At 33.6% G+C, this 17993-nt stretch overlaps 1 pseudogene; it reads left to right on the forward strand.

Moving 5' to 3' along the window:
• Positions 1-6368: 6368 nt before the first annotated feature.
• On the forward strand, positions 6369-10426 carry LOC120183162 (annotated as a pseudogene).
• The last annotated feature ends 7567 nt before the right edge of the window (positions 10427-17993 follow it).

Below are 17993 nucleotides of genomic sequence, written 5' to 3' on the forward strand. Positions count from 1 at the left end.
TATATTTTCTTTAATTGATTTAAGCTTAAAATTATATGGGTTTTAAAATATTAATGATAGGGTCTTAATATTTTAAATTAGTATGGAGATTGGGCTAAATATAAACAAATGAACATAACGAACAAATACGGACATAAATGAACGAACATTAAACGGACATATTACCGAACATTCACAAACGTAAATGAACAAACAAGACTTTTGTTCGTGTTCGTTCATTTAATTAAATGAACATAAAATCTTGTTCATGTTCGTTCGTTTAATAAATAAACGAACTTCCTGTCGAACGATTCAATTACAAGCCTAGTTGAAACCATCGAAAGGAAATATTACACGCCTAAACATGAATTAAGCAATCTTGGTGGCACCTCATATTAATGAAAATAATATCACACGCCTAAAAGGGTAAACTACACCAATATTTTTTTGTATTTTTTGGTTTATTCGATTTTGGTTATTAGTTAAAAAAATGATTGATTTTGCTCTATTGCATTATCGATTTAATATATTTTGATCACTCAATCGTTAACTCCCGTTAATCCAGTAACAAAAGTCAGACATGACAATTAGAAGAAACATGTGCTTTAAAATCTTTTCATCCTTCTACCATAAACCCGCGGTATAAACAAGTAAACCCTTGTAGAAATCAAGGGTGTGTTTTATACTGAAGCTATCCAAGTTGTTCATTCACTCAAGTTAACAACTTGTAGTTAGAGTTGACACATTAGGATCATCTCATCCTTTTAGTGGAAGACATAATGTTATGGGGATTTTGGGAGCTTTACGCGTTCGGGAAAGTGCTCATTTGATCAGGGACGGACTCAAAAAGTTAGAGGTCGAAGTTAGAAGTTATTTAAAAATTTAGTGATTGCGAAGTTAAAAATATTTAGGGGTGAGAAATTAGATAATGAATAGAAAATACAAATAAAAAATAAAATTTCTAAGGAATGCCACAATATTCCGTAGCATTCTTCAGTCCATCCCTGCAAATGATGAACGTTGAAGGTAGGATCAATGCTGCCGGTAAGAGGTATCTTGCTCTTAAGTAAGAATGGTTGTCTCATGCTCGTGGTTATATCGATGCACAAGGTGAATTTAGATTCTGAGGCTTTTACGGAGCGTGCAACATACAAATCAATTACCCTACCAGAAAAATCAACAGAACCTTTGTTGTTGACAAGGGAGAGTCGCCTCTGGCAATTACCATTGACTTGTAGTTTCTACTTGTAGTTGTCAAGAGTCAGAAATCCCAGCAACCAAAAATTCATTTGGAAACAAAGAGAAGGATCTGTAAGGCGATTTATGTTCTTAAGGTATTTACCGTTATTTGTGTTGAAACATGACATCAGAATACGGGTTCTGTAATACCGTGGAAAGAAACTTTCCTTGAACTGTAGAAGACATGAAACATGCTTTTATTTGATAATGCATTAGCCACCGGAGAAAGAACATTTGGATACGAATTCTGTTTTGTGATAACTGATTCAGGGAGGCAATTTCTTAGTGGTACAGCTCTCCTGATTGCCAACCTAAGCTCGCCGTATTCATCTCCACGATGTTGAAGAAAAGATAAATGAGAGAGAACTTCAAACAACTACGCCATGGGAACACAAGACAGCCTCAGAACTCAAGAAGCTTCCATTATTTACGATTCTTAGGTAGTATAAAAGCATTTCAAGTTATCATGGCAGTCCTATTAGAATGATGATTCTATTATTCTTTAATAAAGTTTCCTTTTTCAATCCTTCTGTTAACAATGTTATTCAGCTTGTATTAATATGGTGAATTCTGTCCCTATTTACTTAGAGTGGAACAATTTGAAGTGAAATTAGCGGAAGCCGTGTAAGGTTTTTAAAGCTAAATTAAAACCCTTCTAACCTAACTCTGCAATATATATGTATATATATATTGCCTTGAAATCTAAGATTCATAAAACAAGCAGCAATCAAGATCAGTTAACCAGAGAGAGTTTCCATATAAGACCATCGTGTATCAAACCATCATAAGAATATAACTGAGGAATGATCTAAAAGAAATATAGGAGGCAAAGTGACAATTTGTGCAATCGTTGGGAGATAATTTAGTCATTATGCCTAATATTTATGGCCAAACTATTAGAATGTCACTTAACTTATCCATAGACTTCACTTACCGAATTAAAAAAGTTATGTTTTGATCACTTATATTATCATTTTATTAAGTTTTGGTCACTAAGATGTTGAATATCATTAATTTGAGGATGTGACATTTTAATAAAATGTTTAATTTTTATTTTAACCCTCAAATTTTAGATAAAACATTAACTACAAGTCTTTTTATAAATCCAAAGCAATTTACCCTCAAGTTTTCAATTTATCCATTTTTTAGAATATGTTTTTCTTTAGCCATCACTTGCATTGCACAACCTTATTCCTAAGTTTCTCGCTATTCATCTTTCTCATTGTCAGTTTCACTTAGAAAAAAAAGTTCATCATCTATATAATATTAACTATATATTTCTACTACATCATGCATACAAAGATATCTAAACGTTCTGGTTTGCTCATACGAATAAGCTTTTCGACAAAAAAAAAATGATTGGTTTGAGCATTGTAGAATAGAAACAGGATCCCCTGTGCGGTAAGAAACCAATATATCAAATAAGTCATTTACCTTTGCTTACAATGGTTTAACATCAGCTTTCAAACCCTATTGTAAACGTATGCACCATTGTCGATGAATTGGGACAAATGAGTCTGTTTTCTTCTTCTACAATGCCTTGCGGACTCTCGATTTGAAAGCATCCTAAAGCACCATATGGATTGATTTCTAAGAATATTCAACAAAGTAACAATTTTCAAGAAGATATGGAAAATGTTTTAATGCCAAATGCATCATAAATACAGACTTATGAAGAAACACTATTTGATATCAACCAATCGGGAATCTAGACAAAGTCGGACAGAGATGCCAAATAATTTTTTCCTAGATTACTTTCGGCTTACAAAAAGTATCATTATTAATATTTTATCTAAAGTTAATGGTTAAAGTAAAAATTAAACTCTTTTACTAACATGTCACACATTTATGGATGTGAAATCAGGTTAATGTTCAACTTTCAGGTCATATCATGTTAGTCAGGTCAAATCAGATACATGTTATATTAGATCAATTCAATGGTTCGACTAGAATCAAGTCCAGTTCGGGTCGACACAGGTTCGAGTGATTTTCAGGTTGATTTGAAATCAGATTCAGTTTGGGTTCGGTCATGTTAATTTTAGTCCAGGTTAAAACAGTTTGGTTTGAATCAGTTAAATATCAAGTTAATTCAGGTTCAATGGACTTCAGGTCGGATCTCATTCAGACCGAGTCACGTCATCGATAAACAAAATTCAGTTAAGATCTTACCATATACAAATGAATTGCAAGTTAAGTCATTTTGAAATGAATTATTTTCTACCTTTTATGAACGTCGAATTGTAATTTATAATTGTACAGTGTTTGGAGTAAAATACAAAAATAGAAATAATTTGTATAGTTTTGAATAAAAATATACTTTTAAGGACTGATAACTCTCCAAAAAAAATATTTTTTTAGTATCTTTTTACCTAGGTTAACCTTGAAATTTAGCATCATTAGGATTAAATTAGGATCATTTTAGGTTTATTTTACCCTATTTTATATGCATTATTGGAGTAGTTTTGAAACTTGGGTTATTTTTGTGCTGAAATATGGTACGCTAATGATGTGGAAATGATCTATGTTGTAGGTGATGTTGTGGTGCGACGTTGCACCAAATCGATGTGCAAAACTAGTAGCAACTACTGAGTCATTGGACGATTATGGAAATTTATGCAATTGGGACAACTATCAGTTGGCTAAAATATCTTGATATTTGTGGGCCATTCCTATTAACTGAATGATTGACTATTTCACCTATATAAGGAGGATGGAGTCGCACTTTTCAAAATGGATTGAATATTCAAACACAAATGATTTTTTATGATTCTATGATAAGCGTCAAATTTTCCAAATAAAAATAATTCTTAATTCTCAAATAAATAAATAAAGTAGTATAAAGAAGTAGGGTCAATCCACAAGGATTAAGAAGTTTGATAATGTTGTTTCTCATATTGAATTAACTGTAAAAAAATAAAATGGGGGATTTTAAAATTAATGAAAGTGAATAATAAAAAATAATGAGAAAATAAATGTACATAAAGTTGAAGAATTCAATATAGATGATATAGCCTTCGGTTTTGCTTAGCCTCAATTTCGATCGATCATCGAAATAAAACTTTTCCTTCGCTATGTATGTCGGTTATAATCAACAAGGCCTAACCCATGCATGTAACTCTTCTCTCCAGTTAACCGAAATTTTCAAGTCTATCTCTGAAATTCAGTCCTTGTTGGTCTAGTCACATCTATCGTCGTTAGATCCAAAATAGCTTTATGTTCTAGAGAATTCTAACTCGAGTTATAGCATCTCACCGAGAATCGAACTCGATCTTGGTTCCCCTTAACGGACCACCGCTTCAATTTTTATTTTAAACCCTAAACTTTAGACAAAATATTGATTATGGGTCTTTTGTAAATTCAAATTAGTTTAGGGACAACATTTTAATTTACCAATTTTTTAATATTTTTATCCCCAATCCCCAATATTGTTCATCTTCTCTCTGCTTCTTCTTCATACATCTCTGCTCCATTGCTCCATTTGCCTTTTTTCAAGGACTCATGTTGCATTTCAAGAATAATGAATGATTTCCAGCTTCAATAACAAATAATAACACCGCAAGTTCAGAAAAAAATAAGAGGGTAGACATCTAGAAATAAAATAAAGTTGGGCAATCTCAATTATACAAACTAAAATTTAATTTTCAAAGATTGAGATTGCAGAATGCTAAATCCAACAAGGAACAAGAAGACAAATCAATGGATCCAAATAACACGATAACCATATATCACTCTTTGTGGTAATTTTCCCTTGAGAAAGTGCATCCGGTGAAACATAATCAATGAATCCAAACAACCCGATAAGTGGATATGTCAATTCATCCACCGAACTCAATCCAAAATCCATGATCTTCAACGTCGAATCTTTTTTTTCTCAAAAATATATAATTTTCTAATTCTAGATCCTTGTGAATCACAATTAACACTTGCGGCCTGCGTGATCTATCGCACCACTATCACCTCATCAGCCTCTGAGTACCTCATTTTTACGATGACCTGATTGAACAAATCACTGTCGGAGTAAAGCTCCAATACTAAGTGAACGCTGGCTTGACCTTTGTAACCGTCGTGCAGGTCGATCACATTCGGATATGAAGAAACTTTCTTAATGATCTTTTGCATCACGAGGATTTCGTTAGTTTACAACGCTTCGGAGATAAAAATCAGTATTGTGTCATCAAAAACACCATCATTGAAAAAACTCTACTTTTATCGGCTTGAGGCAGTGGCATCGTTTGATGGTGAGTCTTTTAGGAATTTGAATGATGAATTCTCTACATTTTTCATGATCTTCATTACTTCTTTTTATACATTTTTCTTACAACTGAAAAACCACCTAATTTGATTTAAAATAATTATAAATAGAAACAAGAAGGCTATTGCAATGGAGTAGAGATGATTGAAGAAGAAGTGGGGAGAATATGAGCAATATTCGGGGTTGGGGAAAAATATTAAAAAAATAGATAAATTGAAATATTGTCCCTAAACTAATTTGAATTTACAAAGACCCATAATTAGTATTTTTTCTAAAGTTTAGGTGTTAAAATAAAAATTAAATCATTTTACTAATGAGTCACATCATCAAACTAACATCATTTAACATCCAAGTGGCCAAAACTTAATAAAACGATAATATAAGTGAACAAAACTTAATAAAATAATAACGTAAATGACCAAAATTTATTTCTTTTGAAAGAAAAGTGACCAAAACTTAATTTATGTATTATCTACGTGAAAATGATATAATTTTAATTTTATATATTTATTGTTTCATGTCAACAAAACATTAACAGTTTAATGATCGTTAACTTTCAGTGATTACATCTTAATTAAAACAAAACGAAAATAAATAATTTTAATTAAAACAAAATAAAAATAATCAAATCTTATGTTTTTAAACTCAATAAAGAAAACTTTATAAAACTCAAACGTAAACGGAGTATATTAATTGATTAGAAACAGGCGGGCGGTCCCAGCCAGACCGGTTATTGAACGACATCGTTCGTGTCGGCTACATGACGTTACTTTAAAAAAGAAAAGGTAATTCTCTCTCTCTCTCTCACAAAGCCAGGGCGAGAGCGAAAACGATAGAAAAAGTCCATCCTCAGCCGATTAACTTAATCACCTCTCTCCCTCTCTCCCTCTCTCCCTCTCTCTCCCTGCTTTCTTAGGGCAAACTCCAAATCAACGCTTTGAGCTGCATTTTCCTTTCTCTCCACGCTAATAAAAGGCATCTGTTTGACGCTTTTATCTGATGATTGATTTGCTATGGATTTTCATTTCTACTACTAGTTTTGATACGGATCTGCTGCTCTCAGTTTCACGAGATCTCCTCGCTGTTAACTCGTAATTCTCCCTTTTTTCTCGCTTTCTGATCACTTTTTCTTTTAAAAAATCCGAGTGATTTTGTTGTTATTGTTGTTGTTGTTGTTTTTCTTAGGCTTTGATTGCCAATGGCGTTGAAGCGGGGACTATCTAGTGCGGGCGTCCACAGGAACAGAAGTTCTGGATATCGATTCCCTATTGTGATCTCGTTCTCTTCTCAGTTCTCGCTCCGCTTGTTTTCTTAGTCGGTCGTGGACTTTATCTATCTGGTTCGCTTTTTTTCTTCACTTCTCTCCGCATTTTAAGTATATTTAGCAAATCTCTCTTTGGTATCGTTATACATTTAGTTTATGCAATTCGGAAAATTAATTTCGAAATGATATCAATTAATTCGTTGTTTTATTGGTTGATAAATGTTTCTAGTGATTGGTTTTGATAATAGGTTGGTGAATTTTTAGACGTTTTTGACATGTGGTTTCGTTAGAAAATGTTGAGATCAAGTTTTCGTGAATGCTTGTTCCTAGTAAGTTTCAATTTTAACTGAAACCTCCACTTCGTGTAAATTGTATTAATAGAATTTTTAACCAAAAAGTTCAGCGATTATTAATTGAACGGGAGACTTCAATCCCCATCTAATATGCCCAGCTAATCTCTGTTTAGTTGCTTTGTGAATCTAAATTTGAGATATGATTTCTATTGTGTTGTTGTTATCCATGTTGAATATCTTGCCTTTTAATTTTTCATAAGTTTTGGTGTTTTCCAATTGATTGCATCTGATCTTTGCTGATTTTGTTTCTTGTGCAGATAAGAATAGTGTTCAAAGTGGTTATACCGAGCAGGTTTGTTCTTTAAAAGCTTTTCATTTACATTGCTGTTATAATGACAGACTCATGTAGCCTCTTTATACTCACTTTACACGGTTTTAATATGTTTTGAGTTTTGTAGAATGTTGATTGGAGGGAAAGGCTGGCATTGCAATCTATCAAAAACCTTTTCACTAAAGAGGTTAGTGCATGTCAGAGAAAATGCAAGTTGAATTAATCATATATCTTGCTCTAACAAGTGATAGGTTTAAGTTGTCAGTTATTTTATTTTCTGAGGCATACTTGAATTGATTCTAGGTTATTGATGTTGTAACTACAAGCACGGCTGATTTGGGGCAACTAAGTTTAGTTTCTTTCAGAAAAGGCAACTTTTCTGCATCATGGAAAGTTGTTGGTGTAGAGACATCAATTGAAGATGATGCTTCTTCTCAGGTTGGTTTCATAGTAAAGCTGTACCTCACCAGTTATATACTTACATTTACTGGGCGCTTTTCTATTTTTACAGTCTTTTTCCATATTTTTTTCCAATTATAGTTGCTGATTGATTGATGTTTATTGGATTCTCACATGTTCATAGTCAAATCAAAAGGCTACAGACTCGAAACAAGAAATGTCTCAAATTAAAGAGGGAAGGCTTCTAGATGGTAATGTCTAACCAGAAATATATGCATAATTCTCTTGATGTAACTTTCTTTCATTCTGACTTACCTATTTGATGCAATGATCATTCATCTGATACACCTGCAAAAACACTTCGAAGGGTAATTATCATCTTTTGATACAGTATGTATTTATATCGTAATGAAGTATATTATAAATGTGCATCTGACTTTTCTTCCAGCAACTTAGAGATAGTAGACGTGTGAAGCGGGCTGCTGAATTGGTACAACAAGATAATGCAGCTACTTTGAAACTTGAAAATGCTGCCATTGAGCGATCCAAAGCTGTGGACTCTGCTGTTCTGGGAAGATACAACATATGGAGGAGAGAATTTGAGAATGATAACTCAGATTCCACAGTACGCTTGATGAGGGATCAAATTATAATGGCACAGGTTTATATAAGCATAGCAAAGATGAAAAATAACCTTGATTTGCAGCAAGAACTGCAGATCAGGCTCAAGGAGAATCAGCGTGCCGTTGGAGAGTCAACAGTTGATGCTGATCTACCTCATAGGTAAAAGGATAGTATTTCTGTAATCTCATTGGCAATGTGTAGTCTATGTTTCCTGCTATTTTCACTCTTGGTGGTTCTGTAAGTTTCTTATTCTATTTTCTCATGCAACTTTGTTTAGTGCACCCGAGAAGATTAAACCAATGGGCCAGGTTCTATCCAAAGCAAGAGAGCAATTGTATGATTGCAAGTTGGTTACTGGAAAGCTCAGAGCAATGCTTCAGACATCAGAAGAACAAGTTAGAAGATTGAAAAAACAGAGCACATTCCTGAGTCAATTAGCTGCCAAAACAATTCCCAATGCAATTCATTGCTTATCAATGCGTTTGACCATAGAATATTATCTCCTTCCCATAGAGAAGAGAAAGTTTACTAAAACTGAGAATTTGGAAAATCCAAACCTTTTCCATTATGCTCTCTTCTCTGATAACGTCTTGGCTGCATCAGTTGTTGTCAACTCAACTATCATGAATTCCAAGGTGATATAAGCTGCCTTATCTTGTTTAACTTTCCTTTTTTTTTGAAAGAGTCTTGCACAACTGTCTTGTTTGTTATTTTGTTTTGCACTTCTAGAATAAAAGCTGATTCATAGATCTTGAAGATTTGAGGCTTGGCTGCAGTCCTGACTAAATTTTCGTCTTTGTGATGTTGCAGGATCCTTCAAGACATGTTTTCCATCTTGTTACCGATAAACTTAATTTTGGAGCAATGAACATGTGGTTTCTGTTGAATCCCCCTGGAAAAGCAACCATTTATGTTGAAAATGTTGATGAATTCAAGTGGATTAATTCATCCTATTGCCCTGTCCTACGGCAACTTAAGACTGCTGCGATGAAAGAGTATTATTTCAAGGCAGATAATCCAACCAAATCTGCATCTTCAAACTTGAAGTATCGAAACCCAAAGTACCTATCAATGCTTAACCACTTGCGGTTCTATCTGCCACAAGTATACCCAAAGTTAAATAAGATTCTCTTTCTTGATGATGACATTGTTGTCCAGAAAGACTTGACTGGATTATGGTCTGTGGATCTCCATTGGAAAGTAAATGGTGCAGTTGAAACTTGTGGTGAAAGTTTTCACCGCTATGATAAGTATCTAAACTTCTCAAATCCTCATATTTCACGAAACTTTGATCCCAATGCTTGCGGGTGGCATATGGGATGAATATGTTTGATCTCAAGGAGTGGAAAAAGAGGGATATCACTGGCATTTACCACAAGTGGCAAAATATGGTGAGTCTATGGGTTGATCATTTATCTGATTACATGTTATTTATTCCCCTTAAGGCATGCATGTAATTGATATGGGGTCAAACCCAAGAGTTTGCTTATCATATATCATTATAGCTGACATTAAAGCAGGCTCAAGTATAATTGTTATGTTGTTTTTTCTATAAAAAAAACTGTTTATCAGAATGAAGATAGAACGCTATGGAAGCTTGGGACGCTCCCTCCAGGGCTGATTACATTTTATGGTCTCACGCATCCGCTTGAGAAGTCTTGGCACGTACTTGGTCTGGGCTACAATCCAAGTGTAGACAAAAAGGAAATCGAACATGCAGCAGTAATCCACTACAATGGCAACATGAAACCATGGCTCGAGTTGGCAATGACCAAATATCGATCATACTGGACCAAGTACATCAAGTATGATAACACCTACCTACGCAGCTGCAACCTTAGTGAGTGAACTTGATTAATTAAAGTTGGACATTATTTTTGCTTCTCTCTTCCCACATTGATTCTTCTTCATTGTAATTCATTAAATTCATCCCCTTAAGCACTCGGCCTTTGGAATGAGTTAACAAGTTGCACGAATGTTAACATGTGAAGACACACTATGATCTTCTTCATCCTTTCTCCGTTTTGGATATAAGTTCAATTTAGACAGAAGATTGAACTTCGTATGAAATGGAGTGCACTGTCCAACAAGGGCTCGTCTTGAAGATTTAATATGTATGAGCATGTCATACTTCAAAATTAGAGGTTTTGCTTTTTTAAGCAGTTTTCTTTTCTTGCAAGTAAATTCTACCTTGTAAAAGGATAATATAAATCCATCTTTTCATTTGACTTTCCGAACCGAATCTGACTTTAACTGTTATTCTTGTTCTTGGCGACTATTAGGCTGTCATGAATCGATTTCTTAAGAGTCTTTACTTGGCTTGAATGCGTTATGATTCTGGCCATTATCACCCCAGGGTTAAAGTATATAAAAAAAATTAAAAGAACTGTTTTGCAAGTTTTATTTTAGAAAATTTTGAGATGGTAGTATTTTTTTGATAGTAATTGGAGTATGTATGAAGAACAAGCTGCAAAAACATCCAAGACAGTACATGCACGATAAATTTGGTGTGTATCGTTAGGGAGTCCATATCATGCAAGATATTGCCCTTAGTGGATCTATTTTTTCACGTTATTTCCTTGGGATGTAAATGAACCCAAATTATTAGGTAGTTTGAAAAATATCTTATAATACAATTTTGTTATCATGGTATCGAGCTGTAACAGTTTTGAATTGTAGTGAGTTAAATTTAAATATTTCAGTCTTTCGGTTGAATCTAATTGAATTTTCTCTTTATACTTTTAATAAGCAGAAACACTTGATTACAATACACAAGAATATGAAATACAGGAAAATATCTTAAAAATACTAGTTGAATGAATTTAAATAATGTAAGGTTAATAAAAAATGATTAATTTTGAGTCAAATTTTAAATCTCAAAGATCATTACAACTTTATCCCTGGCTGAACTACACCATCTTGATGTTAATGTAGTTATCATTGTGGGATAATTTAGTTTATGATAATCCCAAGTCTGTATTTCCATAGACAAAGTGTTTCGATAGTACCTGTAGAATATCAGAAAGAAAATACTTCCTTATATATTTTATTCACAAACCTTATGGGTATGTATACGGGCATATTGATTCTATAATATGCAACGTAACCTACATTAATTACAATATGTATATCCTAATATTTTGCCTATATATTGTAACACTCCCCCTCAAATTAGAACATATATATAATATGTCAAACTCGCATAATTAATCCTGACCCATAAGAGCTATGTACAAATATATCTTAGAGAATCAATTGGTAGAGAATCATCTAAAGCTGAAGATGAAAGGAGGTGTGTAACTTCTGCTGGACTCGCTGTGGATGTATGTACACTGTCTTCTCAAAGACACATCTGAGCTGCACACCTGAAATTGCTCATAGTTGATTGATTTTGGTCCTATATGTAAAACTTCCACCATATTCTATCGTTCCTTTATTTGATAGAATGTCTACCTCAGTTTCATGACCGGTGCTATTCGACATGTGATAGTTGTTAGGCCTGTTGTTTTTTTCATTCTTTGAAGTTAAAGAAAATGTATATTTCTTGGAATGTCTAGTTGAACATTTCTTTTAACTTCCTGTCCACAATTCCTTGCTATGATACACGTTGTTTCTCACTTTTTCATGTTCTATTACCAAACAAGGCCCTTTGATTTGTTCTTTATGTAAGCTAAACAAAGGAAATCTGAACCAATAACCACATATCACCCGTAACCATACGTTTCTTTGCACCTATCTTTGTTCTGTATGTAAGTTAAACACATAATGCTCTTCATATATGTTTTAACAATATGGAATGATTTTTTAAGCCATGGGGGTTACTTGGATGGAATGTCTGCAACCATTTGATACAAGAACAGTCTATGTCTATGGGAAAGATTTTAATATCCTATAAATAAATATATTGCAGTCCTTGTTTCATGTTTTGCTTTCGCAAGAAACATTCAGCGACGAGAGGTTTAGTTGGTGGGATACGTGCATGCATGGCCCAAACTTATCCAGGCTCGTCAAGAATGAGAAGGAATCATAGAGGGACTGAGATCATATTGGTGTTTCGAGGATCAAAATGATGTCACTAAAATAAAACAGGTGTTTAGCGGTATTTTTCCAGTCATATAGCGACATTTTAAGCGTAGCTAAAATCCCTTGTGGCGCAAAAAAAAAACGCCACAAAAAGAACCACTAAAACAAACGCTGTAAAAAGTTGCGACATTTTTGAACGACAAATGCCGCTAAAGGTTATTGTTAGGATTTTTGGAAGCTCGAATCGACAACCGGAACGATTTGCAAAGAGGGGTCGGAACGGTTTTATGTTTAGGGAGTAAGGAGATTAAAAGATAGAGAATTGCACAGCGATTTATAGTGTTCGACTTTCTCAACCAAAGTCTACGTCCACTACCTTAGCTATCTACACTAAGGATTTTCCAACAAATTCACTAATTTGTTCTTTCTTTTGAGGATAAAGAGTAACCTTACAAACCCCCTAGTTTTTCTAGGCTAAACTAGAACCTTTCCCTAGCTTTTACACGGGATTAGCTAGAACCTTCCCATTTACAAAAGGATAAGAAATGTAAATAAAAAAACCTCTCTAAGATAGGTGTTTACAAGAATTAAGCTCACAAGAACAAAATATTTACAAGAAAAAGATGAAATAAGAATGAAAAACTCTTCTCTTGTGTTTGATTGCTTGGATGGTTATTCTCTCTTGCTTCTTCAAGTCCTTAGCTTGTATTTATAGCTTGAATGTGTTTGAAGTCGTATATAGCTGTTGGGGATGTTTTGGAGCCGTTTGGGGATGAGAATCAAATAATAAAACAACTTGGAGCGTGGGGGAATCGGTACCCCCTCATAGGGAATCGATTCCCTAAGTGTAAAATTAAAATATTTCGACCGTTAAACAGGGGAATCGGTACCCCTTGGGGGAATCGGTTCCCTCAGAGCATTATGTTTTTCTCGGATCCAAACCATTCAGGGGGAATCGGTACCCCCTTGGGGGGGAATCGGTTCCCTTTGGACAATCTGGAATTTTTGGCTTGAAACGGTTCGAAATACTTTGTAAAATTGTTTTGAAATTATTTTAAGATTAAAACTTAATTTTACACTTAAGTAAGGATTAAAAATAACATTTGAAAGATTTGGAGTAATATTTTGATATTCGAATAATTATATCGAATATACTTAGAAAACCTTTTGGAAAATCTAAAATTCATTTAACTTAATTTGTTATATCGAAATATCAAAATGTTTTCAACAATCTCCACTTTTTGATATAACAAAACATTTTAGTAATTTTAAGATTTGGAAATCAAGTTTGAAATTAGTTTGAAATTACTCCGCCTTACTATAATACATCTTCTCCCCCCTTTTTGTTAAATCAAAAAGAATTCAATCTTTGAAGTTCAAAATAACTTTGGAGAGTAAGTAGTAAATTTGACATTTTTAAAAATCATTTGAAAAATCAAAGCTCCCCCTCAATAAATGCATTCCAAATAAAATTATGCTTTTAGGATATTGACACTTAAACAAAATTGAATTTCAACAAAGAATAACGAACATGTTAGTAGCACATGAAATTCAATATATCAAGACTAAAATACTTTATGCAATACCAATTGTTGAAATTTGAGTGCATATGCATAAAGTTTTTCAAAAATGTTATGCATTTGAAAAATTTTGATATCAATTGTTATAATGATATCATTTTCATTTAAACCACATGCATAAAATTCAAATTTAGGTCAAAAATTTAAAATCTATAAAATCAAAGTATTTGAAAAGTTGATATCAATTGTTAGAGAGATATCATTTGCATTTAAAACTAATTTTGACCAAAATTTTATTATGATGAACTAAAAATTCTGAAAAATCATTACAACTTTAAAATGTTCATCATAATCATCTTTTCAACATACATGAGTGTTGAAAACATTTTGATATTTCGATATAACAAAATAAGTTAAATGAATTTTAAGATTGTCCAATAAGGTTTTCTAAGTATATTCGATATAATTATTTGAATATCAAAACATTACTCTAAATCTTTCAAAAATCATTTTTAATCCTTACTCAAGTGTAAAATTAAGTTTTAATCTTAAAACAATTTCAAAATAATTTTACAAAGTATTTCGAACCATTTCAAAGCAAAAAATTCCAGATTGCTCAGAGGGAACCGATTCCCCCCAAGGGGGTACCGATTCCCCCTAAATGGTTTGGCTCCGAGAATTCCAGTATGCTCGGAGGGAACCGATTGCCCCCTGTGTAACGGTCGAAATATTTGAATTTTACACTTAGGGAATCGATTCCCCCCACGCTCCAAACTGTTTTATTAATTGATTTCACACTAAAACGGCTATATTATTTCATTAATGATCCCCAACGTTCATAAGTGATTCAAGGTGTATTTAAGCAAGCTTAGAAGCCATTGATCAACAACAAGAAACATCAAGCAATTAGAATCAAGAGAGAATCAAAGAGAAAGCATCAAACCTCAGGTTTGAGCATTTCAAGCCTATTTTTCATTCAATAGTCATTTTGCTTTCAAGAACACCTATTGTGCTCAATTGTATTCATTCTTGAGTGTTCTTTTCTTTGTTCTAGAATTGTGCAAACAATCTACCTTGTGAGGATTTCCTTGTAAGTTTGCAAATTTGTATTGTTCTCTTTGGGAGAGAGTGTTCTCAAGAATTTGGGGTATAATTCTTGAGGGTTTGTAAGGTTACTCTTTGTCCTCAAAAGAAAGACAAATTAGTGAATTTGTGGAAAATCCTTAGTGTGATAGCTAAGGTAGTGGACGTAGACTTTGGTTGAAAAGTCGAACCACTCTAAATCGCTGTGCAATTTCTTAATTTTCTGCAAAAGCTTCCACCAAAATTTTTATTGCCAATTCACCCCCCTCTTGGCCAATTCCGTCAATCGATTAACTCAACAATTGGCATCAGAGCCTAACTCATTTGAAGGTTTAATCGCCTCTTGAGTCGATTTGGGAAGAGTTATATCGATAATCAAAGTCATCAATGGGCTCTACTTCAAACTTCGACTCCGGTCTCGATTCGATGCCCGTCAACAAGCCTCATTTATTTAATGGGGCTAATTATGCCTGTTGGAAAAATAGGATGATGTACTTCATTCAAGCAAGTGACATGGGAGCATGGAATGTCGTAGAAGAAGGATACTTCAAGTCCCTCACTCATCCAAGATTATGGAGTGAATGAGAGACAAAAATGTTCCAGCTCAACTCCAAAGCCATCCATATCATATTTTGCTCTTGGACCAATGAATACGGAAGAGTTTCATCTTGTACAACCGCCAAAAAATATGGGAAAACTTCAAGTCACTCATGAAGGTACCGATGAGGTAAAGAATCTAAAATTAGTATTCTAACGCATAGCTATGAAATTTCAGGATGAAACCAAATGAAGATATCAAAGCTATGACGGATATATTTCAACGATTGTCAATGGTCTCAAATCATATGGAGAGATCATTTCAAATGAAAAGCTTGTGAAAGTTAGTTACTCCCTCCCAAAATCGTGGCAATCAAAGAAGACGGCAATCATCGAGTCTAAGGATCTAACATCCTTAACTCTTGAAGAGCTAATCGGTTCACTCCTCACTCATGAAATGATGCTTGAAGATGAGGTGGACCTTGATAAGATTGAAGAGACACCAAAGGAGAAGGAGAAGAAGAAAAACATTGGAGTTGCTCTCAAATCCACAAAAAATGAGAGTGATTCAGATGAAGATGATGATGACGAGGAAATGTCTTTTTTTGCCAAACGGTTCAGAAAAATGATGAGACCTTACCGAGAAAGAAAATTGAAATGAAATAAAGGCCTAAAAAATGAACCAAAAGAGAAGGACACGATCATTTGCTATGAATGCAAAAAGCCGGGGCATGTCAAATATGATTGCCCATAACTGAAGAGAAGGGTCAATCAATGAATAAGCACAAGGCTTTTGTGGCTACATGGAGCGATGAAGAAGGTTCCGATGAAGAGGAACAAGAAGTAGCAAACTTGTGCTTGATGGCATTCGGGGAAGATTCTAAGGTAACCTCTAACTTATCTGATTTTGATGATTTATCCTATGATGAGTTATTAGAGGAACATAATGGGTTGGCTACGGATTATGAGAAATTGTTTTTAAAATATAAAAATGATGTTTCGAAATTAAAAAATGAAAATAAACTCATATCCAAAACCAAAAACGATCTTGAATGTAAAATCAAAGATTTGCAAATCAAACTAGAAGAGTTTGAAAAGAAAAATTTGGATTTGCAAAATTTACTTTCAAAGGTCAATGATGATCACCAAAAGAAAATTGATGATCTTAAAACTTCTTTTTGATAAAGTTGGAACAAAACGTTTTGAAAATGGTGAAAATTCAAAATCCAACTTTGTTAGAAAAAGTTTAAAAAACTACAATCATAGAGGTCCCCAAAGAACCTCTAATGGAAAAATTATTAGAAGTATATGGGTTCCTAAAGAGCTCATTACTACTAAAGATAAGGATATCCTACACAAATGGATACCTAAGGGGACTAGGATTTTGGAAACTAATGAATATGACCCAAAAGAATTTGGGTACCAAAATTAGAAATTAATCTATGTTTGTAGTAAAAGGAGCATTGCTACAAGGCACGGGAAACAAATCCAAATTCATGGTACCTTGATAGTGGATGCTCAAGACACATGACCGGAGATAAAAACCGGTTCATTGAGCTTAACGCCAAAAATGGAGGAGAAGTGACTTTTGGTGATGATTCAAAAGGTCACATTGAAGGTATTGGTACTATTGGTAATACCTCTTCCATACAAATTAAGAATGTTTTATATGTGAATAGATTAAAGCATAATCTATTAAGTATTAGTCAATTTTGTGATAAGGGATTCAATGTCATGTTTGATATTAATGGTTGTAAAGTCATTGACATTGCATCTAATCGGATTATGCTTGTTGGTAATAGAATAAGAAACATATACATGGTGCATTTAGATTCTATTGATATGACTAATTTGTGCCTAGTTGCTAAGGATGAACATGATAGTTGGTTATGGCATAGGAGACTAGGACATGCTAGTATGAGTGTTTTGCAACGGCTAATTCAAGGTGATTTAGTTCGAGGGTTGCCTAAGCTTAAATTTGATAATGATAAAATCTGTGATGCTTGTGCTAAAGGAAAACAAAAGCGAGTTTCTTTTAAATCTATTAATGACGTATCAACTAGTAGAGTATTACAATTGATCCATATAGATCTTTTTGGGCCAACTAGGACTACTAGCTTGGGTGTAAAACAATATGCATTTGTCTTGGTAGATGACTATTCTAGATATACTTGGGTTCTATTTTTAAGAACTAAAGATGATGCATTAAAAAAATTCATCACATTTTCAAAAGTAATCCAAAACGATAAAGGTTACTCTATAACTAGTGTTAGGAGTGATCATGGCACTGAATTTGAAAATCTTGGATTTATTGAGTTTTGTAATTCTAATGGTATTAGTCACAATTTTTCATCACCTAGAACCCCTAAAAAAATGGAGTTGTTGAGAGGAAAAATCGAACTTTAGAAGAAATGGCTAGAACCATGCTTTGTGAAAATAATTTGCCAAA

The sequence above is a fragment of the Hibiscus syriacus genome, unplaced genomic scaffold, assembly GCF_006381635.1.
Source record: "Hibiscus syriacus cultivar Baekdansim isolate YM2019G1 unplaced genomic scaffold, ASM638163v2 tig00112738_pilon, whole genome shotgun sequence".
In the NCBI taxonomy this organism is placed as follows: domain Eukaryota; kingdom Viridiplantae; phylum Streptophyta; class Magnoliopsida; order Malvales; family Malvaceae; genus Hibiscus; species Hibiscus syriacus.